The 20,848-nt window shown below is 40.6% G+C and overlaps 1 protein-coding gene across 2 annotated transcripts in view; it reads left to right on the forward strand.

Moving 5' to 3' along the window:
• tox3 (TOX high mobility group box family member 3) overlaps positions 1 to 20,848 on the forward strand; it is a 167,723-nt gene that overhangs the window by 91,039 nt on the left and 55,836 nt on the right. The gene's annotated exons all lie outside the window — the stretch shown is intronic.

Raw genomic sequence — 20,848 nt, forward strand, 5'->3', positions numbered from 1 at the left:
TGTTGGCAGGGTGCAAAACATGAATATTTGCATTTCTTTATGTTGCAACTTTATTTTTCTTTTGTTGACATTTTCTATGTTATATCATGATAACACTATATTTATGGTCTGATTAGGGTTCAGGCACAAAAACCACTTGGTTAGGGTTAGGAAAAGATCCTGTTTTGGTTGCTACAAACACAACCGAAGACATTAATGTTCACGTTAAAAAAACACCTGGTTTTGATCTCCAGAAATACAACTCGGGATGTTCCAAACGTGGCTGGAAACTGTCCTGAGGTCTCCGTATAATATGAAGTGGTTTCATACTTACATATTTTGAAGCTGATGTCAGACTGTGATCACTTGCCTGACGGTGTTCTTCCCACTAACTCACTAATCACCATCCCGTACATGTCACAATATGAAAGCAGGTCCTAAACATTTAAAGTGAACATCATATGGCACATGTAGTGACTGGGCTGTTTTAAGATCACTTGAAGTCAGTCTATTAATAGTCAACTTATAATAAGTCTTGGCTTGGACGGCTTATTTTCATTTTCACTTTGTGATATTATGGATTTTTTAAAATGTTTTTTTTTTTTAAATTCAATGTTATACAAGTGAAAACAAAACAAAAGCCACGATGAAGACTCCAGACTGTTTACAGTGATATAAAACACAAATTGGCAAATCCTCACAATGAGCCATTAAGCCCCATCTGTGTTAGTTATTGTTGCTTCACCCTCTCTGGTCTGTCTCAGCACAAATGCAGTTTACAACAATGGCAGTAGCAGGTTATTCACAATTTACAGTAATTCTTTAAACAACAGGTTCACTCATGTCAAACAGTCACAGACAAAAACAGGCTTTCCATTAGCTGGCTGAAATGACAGGTGTTGCTGGCGTTAAGCTAACGTTAGCTCCATGGTGTGGTTGAAAAAGCAGCCTCCATCTTCTACTAAGGATGTTTGACGTGATTTGTTTAAAACAAGAACCATGTAAAACTAGTCTTGAACAGGACAAAGTGCTTCATGGCTGCATTCATGATGCAATATTAAGAGACCGAGGCAAAAACTGCTGCTAGCTAAGCTGCAATTTGACGATGGCTGTTAAAATACTCAATTTAGAAGCTAAAACTGATAAACGTGTAATTCGAAAAACAAAAAAATATCAACATTGTCTTTCATAATGTTTTTGTTACTTGGACAATTAATTTAATAATTATATTAAGCACTCAACTCCCCAATGTGGCAATATTTTCAATGACACTTACCTCATCTAATATTAAATTATCATATAATATATGATATATTATAGTGAGACAGGTAAGAGCTGCATATGAGTCTCAAACAAGCTCATGATCCACAAAGCAAATAATAATTGTTCTGTGATTGGCAGGCATCCTTTTTGATGTCCATATCCAGAATCATGGTGAAATAATATATTTGAGTTTTCAAACTGTTACCTTGTGTGTTGTTGTGTCGATAAATGCAACAATACACGGACTGACCTGTTGTAATTCTCTTCTGAGGGGACAGTTGTGACTCGGCTGAACACTGCGAGGTCATTTCTGTACCGCAACAATGTCAACATGTGATGCCGCTGCTCGTCTTTAATGTATACTATATACTTACTGCACTTAGGGAATAAAGTGGCTAGGATTCAGAGGGACCCATCTCCCACATTTAAGGCCAATCCTCCCATCACATCCCATTACCTCCTATATTCATTATCCTCATTCTTATTCCTTGGGTGTGTTTGATTTTTATGTTCTAATAAGGCGGTCTTGATACGATAACAGATGGTGTTTCATTTTGTCACGGACCTGTGGCAAAAGTGCCAGGAGTTGTGATGTGTTTGATTTTATTAGAGATGAGATTTAGCACATACATGCTACATTACTGCAACAGAACTCCCATTTCTCATCTGCAGAAGAAAATGAAACTGTGATGAAATGTAATATAGTCCCCCTCAGGCAGAACTGGAGGGACTGGGAATTGCACCACAATAAATCTAATGGATATTACTGCTCACTTCACCCCCTCCCCTTTTTTTTACTCACTATTTCTCTCCCTCTCCCCCTTTTACACTCTCCTTTTCATTCTCTCTAGCTGTGCACATACACACACACACAGTCAAATTTATATTTTGCTTGAAGAGTCTCATCCATGCCTCCTGCAGAAACTCACTTCATATTTACCATCAGATCCATTTTAGATCATCCTTAATGGATTTCAATTACCAGGTCTGAACTTGAAAGCTAATGATGTAGATGTCTTTCTCGGCCCCTCGCTGTATCCTAAAAAGCCTGACAATTCAGCGAAACAGATGGTCACGTATATATATATATATACACACAATTCATTATCAGAGCATTATGTACAAGAGACAGCGGGCATTGTGGAAACATATTATTACAAAGTGCCCTCCACCATCAAATGCACCGGCTGATAATTGTGTTCATTACTTTGACAACAAAAAACATCAAAAGCGGTAAATGATAGTGGAATACATTTTCGCGGCGCTGCTTTGGTTACTGTTCTCGTCTCATTTTAACTCTGAGCTCCACATAAACACAATATCACAACAGGCGACTGGATTTTTCTATTTTATTGAACATGTCTTTCGGTTATTATTTCCCGAACATCAAGTGCAAAAGACCAGAGTGATATTAGTCTGTTATCCAGCCAGTTCTCGTACCGTAACAAGAAAGGCTGTTTATCAGCAGCTTCCAAAGTGACTCGTGCGAGTGGTTTTGTGATCTGCCACCTCTGTGGTTAATGTTTGGTTGCATTTAGAAAAATAACAGGAAAATAAACTAATTGGCACAGTTCCCCTTCGTGCATTGCCATTCGTACTTGAATGGGTGCCACTACGGTGCACGTTGCCAAAGTTTGAACATTTATCGACTTCATTTCAGGTGACTGTAAATGCCCCGAAGCTGCGCTAATCAATACTTCACATTGAAAATGGCTCAACTTGCTTTTTGTGATAACAAAGGGGGTCACTCCAGATGAACACACAGAGAGTAATCAAAGAGTCTGACGCTCCCCTCAGCTCTGTTGCATCTCTGTGGTAGTGACTGGAGAGAGACAAATACTTTTTTGGTCTAGTTTGAATTGTGCGATTTAAAACACATATGATGTTTCTCAAATGTTTTCACCCCAAGAACGTGGCAATGTGTCATAAAACTAATCAAGCATAAGATCAGAAAAGACTACACACCCATACAGTCACATAAGTGACCCATAACTGAAACATTATGGAGTTGGTTGCATATTTTTGCTGCAACAAAACACTCTCATTTTGAATGCTGTAAACTGTAACTGGGCCAAGGTGACGGCCATGTTGGAGTTGGTGACGTAAATTGAACGAGATGGTGTTGTTTCATGCAAAACGTATACTGATGATGCTGTACTATCTTTTGTAAACCTGTAACCATCGCCCCCCTGATACAATTGTTGGCCACTACAATAGGCCCACCACTTGTGAATGCTCCACTCGCAGTGTTTGCTGGATGTGTCCAAACATTTTCACCTTAACTACTTTTCCAGATGATGATTGTTATGAGTGTTCTGTTTTTCTAACCTTTTACACTCCCTTCAAGTGGCAACAGAAAATTAATCAAAGAAAAAAAAAAATATACTGGAAATAAAATCTACAGTTGATACAAGTGAACTGAGAAGTGCTAGAGATGACCCAGATCTAATTGGAAATGGCCTAGATCACTCTAATTAGGCACCTGTAGATGTTTGTACATTTGCTCTGCCAGTTCCTTTTTAACTCCAGCTCATCTTCCCGGGTTGTAGATGCGACTTTAAAACAAACAAAAAACCCACAGTGTTCAAACATACTTCAAATGCTTTGGAGATTTCTCAGCAAGGCAGTCATTAGTTTATTTCAGAGTAACAACAGCTTTGCATCACAGGACAAATAACTGGCAAGCGCTCACATCTTAATGAGGCTCTTAATTACTGCTTCAGCGAATCCGGGTGCACTGGAAAGGTCAAGATGAAACACACAGTGCTAATGTTGAGGCAAATGTACAGCACAGTGCTTAATTACACTGCTCACAAATATGACAAATGTGATGAACAATTGATATGCTTTCTTTAAAATTACATCGGACTGGTTGAGACCCAACCAAGGACGCGTATGTATGAATTATTGAAGCGGATATATTCATTGTGTTGGTGTTACAGTGCGCTGTCAGTCAAAGTTTTGCATTGACCCTTTGCACTGCATTTTGAGGTCACTTTGTCCTTGTGACACACAACATGTTAATCAAGTTGTCAATATGTTTTCAACGCCAATGTCACCTACACATTGTTATATACAGCCACTAAAGAGATTCTGATTAGCATTGCAATACTGAGACCTTGCCAGGATCAAATAGCTCTGCTGTCAAACATTCGTAGGATGCACAGAACTAGATGGAGGTCACGGCTCGCTTCTGTAACTTGGTTATAAATGTGTTTTTTTAAAAAAAAACAAAAAAAACCCCTTGGATTCATAAAACGCTTAGCTAACATTTTGTCTTATTTAATGCACATCTTGTCAGTGAATGGAACCTCTCAACACGCATTCCTTTGTCTGAATCAAAATGTCAAAGTTTGTGTCTCTGGTTTATCAAACGGGTTGCAGGAACAAAGCCGGGGGAGTGTATGGTGAATGTATCTGATGCGAATATAAAGAATCCAGAAGGTAGGATCTCTGTTGTCTTAACAGATGGTGCAACACCTACACTGCAGCAGTCAATTGCTCTTTTGTTCTCTCGAGTATTTATAGCTAGCTCACCCAACCTTGCCAGCTTCTCCCTGCCATGTGCAGAGAGAACTGTGTTCAGTCATGCTAAATTGTGAGCCAGTGCAACAGCTAATTCTTAATCACTGCAAGTTAATGAAAAGCAGATTCATTTATTTGTACTTCTCAGAGCTTCATTTTCAGTTTTCAAAGCTAATCAAGGATAACGTAATTGTTTATATGGAAGAACATTGTGGAGTGGGACTCACCATTTCAATCCATCTTTATCAAACTTTGTTAATTGCTAAAACAAACCAATATGGCTTCATATAATCAGCGGAGGTAATGGCCATCATGCTTTTTTGTGACAATTGATGCATCATTTTAATTTGAAACACAATTATCTATATGCTAACAATTAGCATGTAGTAGCACACAGTTCTGTCTAATTAGATGTCTGCCTACATTACATCTCTGTGGTGTCCTACGCTTAATTTGTGGTGTACAAACGGTGAAATCAGTTTCATATTGTGTTATAACCAAATAATGTTTCCTGGGTTTAGCTGTACATGAATAGATCACTGGTCTTGTGAGCAATCTGAACACTTCAGCAGTCTAGAATCATCTATTACCCTTTGCTTTGTACAGACAGCGCCTTTCAAGCCACAGACACATTACATTTTTTTATTCAATTTGTCTCTAAATCTCTCTAGTTTTGTTTTATTGTTCATGAAATGTTATTTTGCCTAGCATGTCCATCACACATCCCACTTACACTTGCATCATAAAATGGATGATGTGCTGACTAGACATCAGGTCCCCAGCTGTCTCTTCTCCTTGCAACTAAAAACACCTACATTTGTTTTCTTGTTCAAACCCATCTGTTTGCATCCTCTTGCTGCATCAGGCATAAAGATATCAATCGACAATTGCCCGTATGAAGTAAAGTGCATCCTTCCAAAAGAAAGTGCATGTTTTCTGCTAACCTGGTGTTATTTATCTGTCTAGATTGATTTGGTGTCTTGCAGAGTTTTGGACATATCGGCCGTAGAGATGTCTGCCTTCGATATTATAATGCAACGAGACATCTCTTTCCTTTAATCGTGACTCGGTTACACAAGACAGCCCACAGTCCCTGTTATGAGTAGATTCACTTGGGAACTGTTTTCGTTCTACTGAACTACACCTGCTGAAGTGAGCGTGCATCTACTCCTGGACAAGAGGCTCAAGCACATGACACTGCAGGATGTAAAGATGAGTGGCAGTCTCCTTGGCTTAGCTGTAACGTTAGCCGTAGCTAAGTTAAGTAGCCACTCCAAGGGCTTCTGTGAGCTGATTTATCAGTAATACAGTTAAGATTGAACAAACTACAAATGCATTGCGTTGTATGGCTCGTAAACAGAGCACCAGTGGTATGTGGAGGAAGTGAGCCTGGAGCCGTCTCACACCAGATGGATGAATAACACTAAACTACTACAGCTGCTTTAAAATGAAAATAACCTCTTTTTTTTTTCAACAGCCCCCTAAATTCTGGTGGGAACACTAAGGAAATGTCTGACTAGGTAGATACGTATCTGTGTGTTTTCAAGGAAATTAAGTTAGAATAACAATGACGAAGGTAACTGCTATCATGTAAGTAATAATATAATGTTAAATCCTCTGTTAAGATGGCTCTGTCATGTCACAAGGACCAAGGTCTGAGAAATAAATTGATATATTACTTTTTATAAACTTGGTTCTTGCCAGAGGGACATTTATCGATCATTCATTAAACATGTGAGAAACTGCATTCGTCTTTACTGAGCGCATGTTGGGAACAAAATGATCACGCAGAGAAACGGTTAACAAATAAAGTCTGTACATGTTAATTGTGCCATTGTGTCGAGACACGAAGCGAACAGCGAGGGGAGGTTTGCAGAGATGAATAGATCAATACCTGCTTTAGACATCTTCAGAGGAGAACAAAAAGTAGACACTGACGCCGGCAGATGAAGCGGTCAGTGAAACAATGAAACAGAATCCTACGAATAAAAATGTCTTCAGATTTACTCTGCGGACACAACAGGCAACTGAGCGATGCCTCACTTTGCATTGTGTCCACGTTGACGTGGCAACAGCGTTTGACAGGTACTTGTAAAAAAAAAAAAACAAGTGTTCAATATCTCCGTCAGAGCTGAAGGGTCTGATGCTCCGATTGTTGGGCACACATATGGTTCAATGGGTAAAATGTTTTTGAAAAACCAAGAGAAAATGTTTGGATTTAGAGGAAAGCTATGGGAAATCTGTGAGCATCAGCGAGGCTTAATGCTCCCTGCCTGTCGGTCCATATTGAGTCTTCATCCCTGCCATTTGTTTCTCTTTTCAAAACCGATTCACGGCAAGTTCACTGAGATGCCGCCGAGTGCGCTCATTTGCATTTAACAAGAGATCAAGAGTAAGTGGCAGGCACCTCTTGAAATTCATCTAATTTGCTCCATAAAACTATTGCAACCGTGTAATACATCCCATATTTCCATTGTAATATGAAGAGCTGTCTAGGTTTTTGCCACGCGAGCTAATTCAGTCCATTTCATTCCACATAATCAGCGAAATCATTTGATTATCGATCTCACTGATGAATGTGCATCAGAGGAGGAATAAATTAAGTGGCTGCCCGATAAATTACCTTTTCTCCTGCAGTTAAACTTTAAAGACATTTTCAATCAAAGTCTAATGTGGTTTGTGGGGTGATGAGGCAGTGTCTGCGAGACAATTCAAATCGATACGAGCTGTTGTACTCCATGTTAAGGCACTATGGCTTCCGCAAATCTCCAATACAGTGTAATGATTGTTTACCTTTCTGCTTTTACTGTAAGTGATTCATTCGCTGAGAGAGCTGTTGTCTTTTTTATTACATATTGGACGTCGGCCAAGCGTGTCGTTTTCTGTGGAAATGATTAAGGTTTTTCTGACTTAAATAAATAATTACCAAGTAAAACCTGTTGCTCGCAGCACATTTAATTTATTGATTCAATTTCAGCTGTGCCTCTCATGTAAATTTACATTAAAAAAAAGGGTAGAAAAAGGGTAGAAATAAATCATCTCAGGTCTCCCCTTACCGGTGAATTAATGCCTTGTAACCCTCAAAAAAAAATGTATGATAGCTATTTGTACACCCCAAATACAAACCAGAGTATCCTGATGTTACGATCTTTTATTTGTTCATGCAGAGACGCTATTTTGCTTCCATTAGATGTCTAATTTTTTGAACATATTTCCACATCACTTGGATCTTTACTTGAGAGCGCTGGGATCTGTCCAACCAGGCGGCCGCCCCCCCCTCCCATCTGCGGCTCGTACGAGAGAACACGGCGCCCAAACTGTCAGAACCGCTGACAGCTGCAGCGGTAATTAGCCTAAACGTCTGCATTAGATTCGTGAATATGTTTTCATCGAGCCACAGCAACAGAAAAGTAGTGAATAAAAATCACATCAACTCCACTTGTGTTGTCGTGAGCTGCGAAGACGACTGCTCGGTTCAATCGTCAACAGTGTTGGGAAATTCTAGGCACGTGATTAGATAATTAAGCCGCTCTAATCAATCACTTTCTGATAAATGTTTTGGATTTCCTGCTTGAAGCTTTATTGTTTGATCCTCTCTCCCCCGGCGGTGTTGTTACACGTTGGTTGGAGATGTATTCCAACCCAGAAATCTTTAGATTTTGGCCTGATGAGTAAAATAAATATAGATATTTGAGACACTGCTTTATCAAAAGATGCTGCTCAGGTTCAGGTGCACATTTCTGGCTCTGACACCGTGAAATCAAAGTACACCAAATGAGAGTGATACCTTGCTCCACTTCATTGTAAATCATTATCATCATGGGTGCAGGCTAGTTAGACCAATGGTTCTCAAACTGTGTGCTACTGCCAAGCGTGGCCTCACAGCAGAGCCCAGTCTCTAGTTGATCTGCAGGTATTACAGACGTAACAGATGAATTTATCATCATGAAGCTTCGGTAGCTGTGTGATAATTTCACCTGACAGAAAGGAGCATACCATTTTTTTAATTCACAGATTATTATTTCCATGCACGTGCATCTTCTGCTTGCCAAATTCAGTTTTCATAAACACAGAATCGACCGGCGGTATCCATTTTCCTCACACATCCTTGATGCCAGGCCAGAACCACAATGCAAATCAGGATCACGAGGTGTGGCTCATGATTGACATATTGTCAAATGTGAGCAGGCTAATCAGTTCGTGCATCAGCAGGAATGACAGCTGGTAAAAAGCAATGTATTGAATAACAGAGCCTTATTAAATCAAGCCTGAATTTATTAGATAGTGGTTCTTTGTTTTGTTTGACCAAATCAGGTTATAATCATGTATCGCGGTCGAATTACTGAGCCGTGTTCACATAACGAGCAATATATTGTTATTCGTATATGTCCAACTGACTGTCTAAATGTGTCTATTTTTGCCGTGTGGTTAGAATTTGATGTGTTTGGCTTAATTATAGCAGACTATGTGTCTATGTTTCTATTTCTATCGAGAAGGGGACAAGGAAGAGTTTTCTACCTGCTTTAGACTAAATATGATATATAATTTACTACATCTATCCACATACACTGCATGTATCAGGCATGAGATCAAACTCAGATCCTTCATTGTATCTGGGAATAGTCAGTTTCCTCTGGGATACACACATTCTGGGGTGGACGTTCTTATCCAGATGGTCAGATTTTACAGCCATCTGTGGCTGCATGAACCAAATACATAAAAAAAAAAGACAAAACTAGTTTATGATCATTGACCATGTGTCTAACAGGCAGTCTACCTTTGGAAAAACGTTGACAGTTGGTGTGAAAAAAGCCCCCCGACTGTTTTAATACGGCGACATAAGACGAAGTTATAGTTGACCGTTTTTCAGCTGGTAGTTCTGAATGTTCTCCTCAAATTAAAGCACATTCAATAACCTTCTTGTTTTATTTCTCAAGCCAATAACAATGAAAACAAATTGAAGTGTGAAAAAAAAAAAAAACCCAACAGCTCAAGAGGCAATCCAAAACAGCGGTGCATTAGCATGAATATCAAACAATCTTCTGTTTTGATGAAACAACTGAAAAGCAATCAACCTTTTTCCACTCGTCTGGAGTTTGTGGAGAAAACAGCGCTGGAGTTAAGAGCCGGGTCAACTGGCAGCTGATTTCTGTTTATGTTAAATGCTAATCTTTTGTTTATATGCAATAGTAATAAAATCAAGTCTTGTAAATTCTGAAGATTGATTGTGGAATAGGAAAAAACAAACAAACCACACGGCTCGACAAAGGCTCACTGTGGTGAGTTGAACATTGCTTCAAACTAACAAACACGCACTCCAGTTGACGGTGCGATCACATGCTTGTTTCCAGAATTCACAGGGGTTTGACATCTGTGTGTGTGTGTGTGTGTGTGTGTGTGCACGTGCGAGGGGGTGGTGGTGGGGTTAATCACCCTTGTGAAAAAAGGAAAACCTACAAACAAAAGCGTTCAAAGGGCCCCTTTCATATGTTTTCCATTGAAATTTGGTGAATATTCTGTCACCGCGCTTTTGAAGTGATTGCTGAGCACACAGTTCAGAGAAACGCTCGTTTGGGCCACTGCTTCCCCAGTCTTTGTTGTCATCTTCATTGTACTTTGCTGACCCTGTGCTTTTCTAAAGAGCAACATCCCACACCTCCGATTAATGCCTCATTAGGCCCGATGCTAGCTGTGAGCAGGGGCGGCGAGCACGTCTCACGTCTATTTAGCCACAACTCCCACACCCCGACGTCCACCAGGGGAGGAGAAATTATTAAGAAGCCCCCCCCCCCCAAAAAAAAACCTGGGTACTGTTTAACTCCCCTTTTCTCACACCCCTCCACTTTGTAGCAGGGCCAGAGTGCACCTTTGGGTCTTTTTATTTGTCGAGGCTTATCCCCAATCTCTTCATGTGATTGTCTAACAATTCTATGCCGCTTTCAATCATGTCAGGCTCCATGAAAAAAACAAATCTGACTCTTGCATGACCAGCAAATGTGAGGTTTAACTTCACGTTTTGTTCCCGTGGACATTACTATGCATCAAATATAGGGCGATTTTCAACGCACGGTATGTATAGGGGTCACTCGCAGGGGTTTTTTCCTCACATTTGGCCGCCCAGTGAAAATGTTCTGATATATGCATTGAAACGAAGCTGAAAACAGAGCTGGCTTCAATCAAATCTATTCTGAATATCTAAAGTGAATTAATCAAGAAAAAAGTCCTGATGAAAACTGGGTTTTAAAGATATTTATGTGTTGCATACTCACCCTTTTCACTTTACTTTCTATGTGACTGAAAAGTCTGGGTACAGATCACTTTGAACCAATCTGCTTCAGATACGATAATATAGGGTATATTTTGGTTATACATTTGTAAAAGCGAGTGCTATCAAGCTATTAAAAAATGTATTTCAAGCTTTGTGACTAATAAAAATAAAGCACACATACTGATACAGGCTGTAAGCATTTAAAAATAGTTCAGTGCAAATGGATTTTGGTAGATAAGTGAATCAGTGACTAAATGGACATTCTCAACTTTAAAGCGAAACACTCGCCCAAATGCAACATAGGCTTTTTTTTTGTTAATGTACCCGAGTCAAACCTTCCTATAAAAACATGATTACGACGAAAGAGGCACTTTTAAGAATTACCATATTTTTGTTTTTCGAATCAAACTCATTTTCAGTGGGAATGCTACAGGCACTTTTATGATAGCATCAAAATAGCTATTTTTACGGTATCTCTTAAAAGAAGGCTCGACACAACACGAAACTTTGGTCGTAATATCGCCAGGGTCTCTATACATCAGCATTGAGAACATTGTTTGTGTACACAGAGTTTACTAAAAAGAAGGTTTTTGAACTACTCACATTAGCAGATGCTTGTTCTGCTCACTGCTGGCCTGCCAGTTGAGAAGGATCAATCTCCTAATGCAACGTACCATGGAGGCGAGTTAGGTGAAATAGCGATTTTGATGCTATCGCTAAAGTGCCCGTAGCACTCCCATTGAAAATGAGTTTGACCCAAAAATGAAAATATGTATATAAATATATAGATATAAAAGTGCCTCTATCATCATCGTAGTTATGCTTTTATACAAAGGTTTGACTCGGGTACATTCACAAAAAAAAAGCCTAACTTGCATTTTTGCGAGAGTTTTGCTTTAAGAAGGAGGCGATATTGCTCCTGTCAAGCAACACTCCAGTGGGTTCTGATGTTTTTTATGATTTCCTGAGGATATTTTGAAATGTTTGATAACCAATTTCATTTTGTGCTTAACTTTGGCATGTACTACAGCAGAATATTTTATTTTCATTACATACACTAAGACTGTTAGAGTGGCGTTGATCCTTGAAAGAGAGGGCAGTTTAAGCTAACAGCCGTTAGCCACCTGAGCAGACAAAAAGTTTAGCACAGAGGTTTAGCGGCAGTACATGTAACGTACAGGTCGCACAGTTTGACCACGAATAATCTCTGCAGCTCCCTCATATCCAACAAGACCTCTCGTGTGAGCGACAGCCTTCACCATCACTGCTGATATCCATGTCATTTGTATCCGTGACAACATACATGCTATTGCTACCAATGCTAATGATGTTAATCATGCTGAAAAAGTCAGTCTGGTGGCGATACTACTCCAACTCTTAACCACAGTCCATGCTCTGTTTAAGAAAGGAGCGTTAACCGTTAGACAGGAAGAAAGGCAGCGAGACTTTAACGTTCAGTATGCTCGGCAGCGTTCCATTTATCTGCCACCATCGTGTTTACAAAGCTGCTGTGGAACGTGAAGGGAACGGGGTGTTTATCCATTTATCTGCATTTTTCCTGTAATTAATTCACTGAAATTAACATGTTTCATTGACAGCCAGAGTAAAAACACATTGGATGATACATTTGAGTTTTTCAGGGCTTGTGGCCACACACAGTGGAGTCAGTTGTCACATAATTCTCCCTTCTTGTGCATTATTGCTCTTTGGTAATTTATCATTACCTTTCCATTTCCAAGATCTGTTTTGTGTATATTTCTTATGCTGTTTGATTGCGTGCATCAAGATAATTTCTCTACAGCCTCAGTTATTCACCTCCCATCCTCCCCTGCTTCTCAGACATGGCTCTACAAAGAAAAAATCCCTTTCTTACTTCTGAGATGATCTACGAGACATCCCGTTTAATTGTTTTACAAGTTACCGCTGCCCAATTATTGCTTGATCTCTCAGGAAAGCTGACTGTGAGGGTTGTACGGGTGTCTGCTGAGGGTGTAGAGGTACGTGCAACAATGAATAATAAGTGTGAGAAACTGCCAATTTAATAAAAATTAACAAGTCTCAATTTGTATTATTACTGCAAATGTCAGTCGCAGAAAATTGCACCTCGGGGTTTGGTTCAAGTTAAGACGGCAAGAAGACCAAATAAAATCTGCAATGGACTGACAACACAGATTTATACACTGCTCGATACCATATATTATCTCCACTGATGTATATTGATTGGGCCGTGACAGGTGATTGGTCGGAGCGGCCATGTTGTTGTGTTGAGAGATGGCTGGCCTCTAAGCTCAGGCAGCCGTCCTCGGGAGGACCATCTGCAGTCCGCAAACACACTAACTAACTATCTGCTGTCCACTGGTGCACAGCCGGGAGAGCAGCTTCCACAACACAGGTCTTAATAATCAATGCCGTGTTGCTTGGAAGCATGGGTCGGGAGTATGTTGTTATCAGCTGGGAGGAGCGTTGTCGAGAAGTGCTGCGTCATTTAAAAAATGGGTCGGAATTAATAAACTTCCAAGAACAAAAACAGGGCACATTTCACAGTTTCATAACTGCTGCGGTCATATAAAACAAACACAACTGGGTGTTTGGATCCTTCAAAGCCAACTGGTACACATTTGTGACTCGTGTTAACAACCTAAAAAAGGTCGGGTTGATTATTAACCAAAGGAGGAAGCAAGAGTTTGTATTGTTTGGAGCTCAGTGCTCGTCGAAACAGAACACGAAACCAACTCAGCCGTTCTGCAGTGCTGCTTTTCTCTCACTCAGTGTTTCAAGCAATAATTCTGGAAAAGATAAGATAACAATGGACCTTAACAAGTGTTTTAAAGCAACGCACAACATCCAACAACCCCTGCACCGAGCTTAACATCCAAGCACGACTCTCTGCTATTCACAGGGGAAAATGCTTCAGCGGTGCCAATCAGCAGCAACTCTGGAGCATGTTAGAAAAGATTACAGAAGTCAAATGGCCTTTTCTCCCATTGTGACTGTTAAACTGATCTTGACAGCCAGTCATAGACGTTGAATCGGCGCTGCCTTCGCCGCCCACCAAATCTATAAACTGAAGTAGGGAAATCTTTGAGGTGTTCGTCTGAGAGTAAGGGGCCCTGAATTTCTCCCCCTAATCCCGTACCCCCTCTCCTATTCATAAGATTCATAAAAGCCATGCCCCAGTACTGCACTGCATTATCCCCCCCCCCTTCTTTTTTCCCCCTTTTTTTTTAGCCGTGGTGGTCATTTGTCGTGTGATTAGCGATGAAAAAACTAGCCGAATGTGAATTAAAGAGAAATAACAGCGTGGTGAATGACCTGGATGTCGGTCAGAGGGAGGAAGAGGGGGCCGGGCGTGTTCCAGGCAACCATGCTCACCAGGACCCAGACAATGGACCCCATCGGCCCTGATGCGGCTTGACAAGTGAATGACATGCTGAATGGTTGCCATGGGAACAAATGTGTTGAATTTTATGCATGCATATTCTGTTTTGATTTTTCCCCTTCCCTCCCCCCTCCTCCCCCTCCTCCTCCTCCTCCTTCGTTCCTCTTTTTTTTTTCATGGCTGAGGAGATTTGACTAATGGTGTGCTGACTCTAAACAGTGCGCTGGATGGGTGCTGCATGGGGAGCCTCTTTTTTTCCAGCAGCTCCGCCGGACATTGTAGCCCAGCTTAATGTTAACGCCTCGCAGAGTATTAGCTTAGCGCAGCTAGAGCTCGGGGAGGAGATGAGTCTGTGTGAATAGACAGCAGTGCAATAGCTCCAAGAGAAAAGGGGGTTTCCAGTGCTAATGATCTAATGACAAATTCTTCAGCCCACTTTGTTAGACCTCATACCCCGTGGATTGCTGTAGTTTTTTTTTTTCTGGTCACAAACAGCTGGGATTACTGCGTGCACTTACAAACAGCACTGTTGGGACTTTGTAATGCATTTCATTTATTTCCCCCCCTGTCTTGCGGTTCAACACATCTGACGGTGCAGGTGTGAACTTTTCAAGCCAACACTTGTATGTTTGTGATAAAGTGGGATTTTTGCAGGATCATCTCTTTACACAAAGCAGGCGCAGCTGTGGTGTTTCTGCATTGCATTTCCAAGGAATCGGCTCTCGGTGAAAACATTGTGTTGGGTGCAGTGAACTCTCACTTTGTGGGTTTCATTTTGCCGGATTGTCTGTTTGTGTTGGTCATTTCTTTTACTGTTCTGTGCCATGATAAATATCCCTACTCGTGCCAAATACCCAGTTCTATTTCCTCATTAACACAGTTTAAACAAAATAAAGGCTAGTGTTATTCTACACTTTTGCTTTTGTCAACCTGATTCCATAAATGGACTAAAACTAGCAAGTATTAGTCCTGCAAGTTCATCTCCTTGTTTGAGGCACAAGCGCCGAGTTTCCACTTAATAACCAAATGTTTGTTTATGTGTCAGAATGGTCATTTTAATAATGTTTTCATGCACACAAATAATTTTTTGAAACCAAACACAGATTGCAGAAAAAAAAACATTGTTATGATTGCAAATGAATAACTTTGATATTTGTCAGTTTGTTTGTTTTATCTCTGTGAAAGAATTCTGATGGTTGGTTCCAGCTTCTGAATGTTTGTTAGCCAATAGTGTAACGTTGTGTTTCGTCATTGATCAAGAGTCCAAGTAGTTGCCAATTTGTGGAAAAAAGTGGAGTAAAAATGTACTTTCGACAGTACATGGCCAGTGTATTAATTTACTTACATGCAAAATAACATTTGCTAGCTAATGTTAGGGCAACATTGCTAGCCAACTAGTGCTGAGAACACTGGCTACAACAAACTGGGAACCACTTGAGGGAAGCGATGATTCTAACAGCAGCAGTGTTATGATGTGAACGCACTGGAAGGGGGAGATTAACGTTATTATTTGCACTGTGGTTGTACTGGCAGTAAAATGCTGACCAACCAGCCCAAACCTACATAAAAATAAACAAAATTATGTGTACATCTACAGGGAATGCCGAATGTTATCTACTTGGCCAAAAACAAATGCCTCTTCAGGGGATGTGGCTGTGATATTAGAATCGTCAAGTCCCCAGTTAAATAAAATGGTGAAAACTGAAGGTGTATATGGCTTTCAAGGTGTTCAGCTAAGATAAACAATCAAAAGAAAACCTGCAGGTCATTTGGCTGTTTGGAAGGTGAGCAATATTTGCACAAATAAGGACGGCCCTGATGCAGGTCGCCTCGTTGACTGGTGACTTTCGTGGTCACTCAGCTTGGCTGAAGAATAAACAGAATTTCCCTCAACTAGAATGAAATGGGACAGCAGAGAAATCTCAAAGGGGGCCTAAACAGACCACAGTCTCTGGCTAGCAATCTATTGGGATGAGGTCTGCAGTGTGTCAGGGACAGATTCAGAATGAGAGTGAGTCCAACCTGGGTGGCATTCCCCACCTCTCTTAAGCCTTCACAAAAAAGGGCATCGTCACACCCTGATTAGCTGGGAGGGGAACGTCCCAAGCTGCTTCCACTCATTGATTAGGAGTCAGTCACTCTGACCTGCACACACTTGAAATTTTGAAAAGACAGCAAGTGTTACACAGTAGGACTGCTACAGCACCTTCAGGTGTATACTTTCAATTGACAATGTAGAATTTAATAAACAAGGGCAGACAGTGTATTTATTGAGGACTATTCTCCTGAAACAGATTGGGTGTGTTGGCTTGTATTTACAACACGAGATAATGTATGAGTGACTCAAAATAATCTGCCTATTCAACGTAATTAGCGAACATGTGGCTCACTGATGTATCTCGATGGAATAATGCAGGCTTTGGATACACAAACAACACTTTCATGGGATTTGATGACACACAAAATAATCCTTTAATGTCCCGAGGATCTCTTGAATCACTGACGCAACACACGTCTGACCTCTTCATACTGGAAACTGATGTAAACTGGTCGCACTTAACTGCAGATTCTCATCTGTAAGCGCTGATGTGTTTTGCAGTGACTTGTGCAGCGCACAAGTGTTGAAACCAGAGTGTGATTGCTGGTTAATATGTAACGTATTGTGCAGCCTGTTATCAGGAGCCAGATAACCCTATCTTAATGCTGTGATATTTTTAGCCTGTGAGTTTGGTTTGCTTCCAGTTTTATTCTTCGTAGCGAGGACAGCGGCTAAGTTTTCTGAATAAGATGGTGTACTGTGTTCGCAGGAAAGCACAGACTGCGGGGTTAACTCATCCTGAGAGCAGATTATACGCTGTGTCGGCCCTCACAAAACCCCCACTGATGAGAGAGTAGAATCATCACAGTCTTCAACAATACTTCGATCAGACGCCCAACACAATGAAACAGAGCATGTGAGGAAAATAGCCCCGCGATGAAACTGACGTCTGAAACATTTTTCTTCCCTGCACCAATTCATCATGTTCACTCCTGGATAATAGAAAAGCAATCTCCCAACATGTGATTACACTTCCACAAGGAACCCTATTCCGCGTAAGGTAAGACATGCTCCGCGGACAGGGTGTTTATCTAATGTGCCAATCGTGGAGTATATATAATAATGCAAAAGGTATACATGACAGTGCGTCCTTTATCTGCACTGAGAAGGGAATTAATATTCTGTATTGGCCGTGAGAGTGCACATTTCACAACATGGCCCTGACCTGTGGAAAACACATTTGTGTTGTTAGAGTGCACACACCTCTCTGCGTTACGTTCACACCGCTTCACAGACGGAGCCTCAGCATGGTCATTTCAGCATGCATCCAGAGCTAAAGCTGTATTAATGTACATGTTAATAAATGTTGCACTTGGGTCCGCAACCATTCATGTGTATTTAGGTAGGCAAAAGTTTTATTTTCTACTAAGGCAAGAACAACTGATCAACTTTCTTAACAAGATCCCGACTTGAAAAAGTAAAATTTGTCGCAAGACACGATTTGAGTAAGTGAACAGTGTCTTCTCAGCACACAGTATCATTAGCAGTGGCCAATGTCAGACATTATGTGTGAGTAGTTTCTGCAGTTATCAATAAATACAACTGTACGTTTGAATGTCGTGATTATTAAAAGCAGCGTATTATGTGAAGACTTGAAGTGTTCATCGATCTACTTCACACATGGCAGGTTTGTTGCTGTGCGTGCAGGGAAAGTGTCGACTTTGGACACATGTGACATTCAATATCAAAACATTTTGAATAAATGGCAAACAGTGCTCTGTTCAGCCATCCGAGGACAGTTCAGTGCTCTGTAGACTGGAGCTGTGCTCACATGTGATCTCTCTCACGGGTAAGCAGACGTAAACAGACTGGAGACACAGAATGATGCTAGCTACCGTTAGCCTCAAGGGCTAGAATGGTTACCGTTTCTTGGCAGTTGTACTGTCAGCTGCTGCGGGATGCTTCTTTCATTAATTGTTGACTGTCTGTTGATTGTCTGACTCTAAAGTAAGGATGTAATCATACAGATTTTAAAGCATCACTTTACCAGATAATCAGAGCCAAACAGCGGTGATGGTATTACAATGAGACAGCCTACAGGAATAGTGCCATCCTAACTTTACTTCTGGTAATTAAACCCATCCACTGTGGCAGTTGCGTCAACACGAACGACTAATACGCCTGTTTTTAAAATAAAAAAACTTTGCAAACTGTATGCAGTCCAACTGGAACAACTGCCACTATCTGACCACACATTGCTCGCCAGACTCACATCGCAGAAACAAGGCAGTGCAATTATTTTCCTCTCTCTCCTCCCTCATTATTTTGCAATTAGTGGCCCATCCCGCGTTCACGTGACAGCGTATCAACAATGGATTCAAGCGGGCCGTGCAAGAAAAATGTGCGTGAAACACATTACGCTGTGAAGGTATCCTGGATTAAACGAAGCCTTGAGGCACATAATTTGCCCCGATGCTTTCTAGTAATCGAGTTACTCCTGTTAACACGAAACTACACAAGCTCATGGTTGGAATAATAATGTCTTGTTTTCAGACTATGTAAATCACAAATACGGGCTCGTAGTTGAATTCATAGAAAATGTTATGTTTCATGTTAATAAATCGTTTGTATACGTGCATATTGATTCAGCACTGATGTCCTTCAGATGCTAGAAAACGTGAACTAAATCTACCTGCTCTGGTTCCTTTGAAACACCTTAGCTCCGCATAATAATAATCTCCTCTGGTGCAAAATAAATTATATCCCAATCCATCTTTATTTCAGTAGGTCAAGTTATGTTCTGCTACCACGCACCCCTTAAAACTGTACCTGCTGCATATTTTGGTACATATCAGCAATCGTGGACTATTCATAACCTCCGTCATTACAGATGTGTGTTGTGTTTATATAGAGCGAGATGGAGATAGAGGGAAGGAGAGACAGAGAGAGAGAGAAATACTGAGGGAGGGGGGGAGGGGGAGAAGAGAACACGCCACTGAATGTCCCAAGCCATTAGAACAAGGGATATTTCTGGTTGACTGAGCAATTCATTCTCGACATGTCACATTGAATTTCTTCCATTATAAAACACTGCTGCCTTCTCCACTCCGAAGGCAGATTGCCTGCACCTATTTCACCCAGTGAAATATTGCTTCTCCCCTCAAACAATCTTTTTCATCCCAAAGTTGTGAAAAAAAAAGAAAAAAGAAAAAAAGAAAAATTGAAACAGTGATTAATCTGCGTTCACAGCACACAGGGATATTCTAAGGTTTTTTTTGGGGGGGGGGTATTTTTGCCACTGTTTTTCTTTTTTTTTTGATCCGACAACTTTCAAATACAGTTAAGTACGTGCATCTATATGTGTAATGTGTGTACATCATCATCAATTCTGGTGTGGCCCCTGTATTCACTGTCGCACGGTCCCTGCCTTTGCCATTCCTTTTGAGGTGTTATTGATGTGATGTTGGGACATTTGCGGAGACAGCAAGAATCAATTTGTTACTGTCAGCCTACGTGAGGCTTTTGGTTGCTGAAGTCAGAGTTTTACACTAAATCTATTTGGTGACACACGATGTAAAGATGAGGACGGAGTCTTTTGGCTGAGCCGGCCGTATGATCTCTCATCCTCAGCTGCATCTTGTGCTTAGCTCCAGCACTCCACAAAGCCCTGATACCAGCGGAGCCCCTGACTTTGCTCTGTGTTGCCGCCGACAGTTCTGACAGACCAGCAACAGAGATTGATGTTGCCCAGATAGAAAATAGAGGAAGAATGGCAATTATGTCAGGCCAGGAGAAAACATGTGTCTGCGCGGCGCAATACAAAAGGCTCTCGCCGCATTGTTATCGCTCTCAATAACCCAAGGTGTGTTTGGGAGTAAATGGATTGTCTGTAGAGAGCATTTCATCCTTTATATCCTTCTCTTCTCTTCTCTTCTCTTCTCTTCTCTTCTCTTCTCTTCTCTTCTCTCTTTTGTCTTGCAGGCAGTGCCACCTTTTCAATTGCTTTTTCAATGCCCTTTACTTCACATTTGTAGAATTACATTTCATCTTGCAATTCTAGGAAAACAGGTAGCAAATTACATAAGATATGTTGCTTATATATATATATATATATATATATATATATATATATATATATATATATATATATATATATATATATATATATATATATATATATATATTTGTCTTTTGCCTAGACTTTCTTTCTGAATGGGGGATGAACTGAACATTAAGACTGTCCAGAGCTGCAGCCAGGCTCGCTCATGCAAACCACATTTAAACCGACTGCTCTTTTTTCTAATCAGTCACCATCAACATATGCGGCCCTCGTGGTCCAATTGCCCCATATAGAAAATTATCTTAAAGCTATCATTATTGCAAATTCAAAAATTCC

This window comes from Acanthopagrus latus, chromosome 4, assembly GCF_904848185.1.
Source record: "Acanthopagrus latus isolate v.2019 chromosome 4, fAcaLat1.1, whole genome shotgun sequence".
In the NCBI taxonomy this organism is placed as follows: domain Eukaryota; kingdom Metazoa; phylum Chordata; class Actinopteri; order Spariformes; family Sparidae; genus Acanthopagrus; species Acanthopagrus latus.